Below are 441 nucleotides of genomic sequence, written 5' to 3' on the forward strand. Positions count from 1 at the left end.
TGCATGTGATGATCCTTTTAAAAAAAACAAAGCGTCGCATTAAATAGTGCCAGAATTAATTACTACTAGACCGTGAGCTCTTTGTAAGTGTTGTGTATTGTGGGGGGACATATTTGGAGCATTTTGTAAGTTTATTTTGAAAGTAGCCCGTTTCATTAAAACAAAACAAAACGAAAAAAACAAAAACCCATCAGGCGTGATGTCACTGAAATAACATTATGAGATTATGAAATAAAGATCCATAACAGCTGATAACTCCAGTGCCATTGTATATAACAGATGGCAGCCTAAAAAATCTGCTGCTGCAAGTGAATTAGCGTATAGGCCTACTTCTTGCATGAGTTGAAGGGTGGAGTTTATAAAAGATCTTTAATCATGTTTAATGCAGCGATGGGTGGAAACACACACACACACACACACACACACACACACACACACACT

This window comes from Simochromis diagramma, unplaced genomic scaffold (genome assembly GCF_900408965.1).
Source record: "Simochromis diagramma unplaced genomic scaffold, fSimDia1.1 OVJJ01000685.1, whole genome shotgun sequence".
NCBI classification, from domain to species: Eukaryota; Metazoa; Chordata; class Actinopteri; order Cichliformes; family Cichlidae; genus Simochromis; species Simochromis diagramma.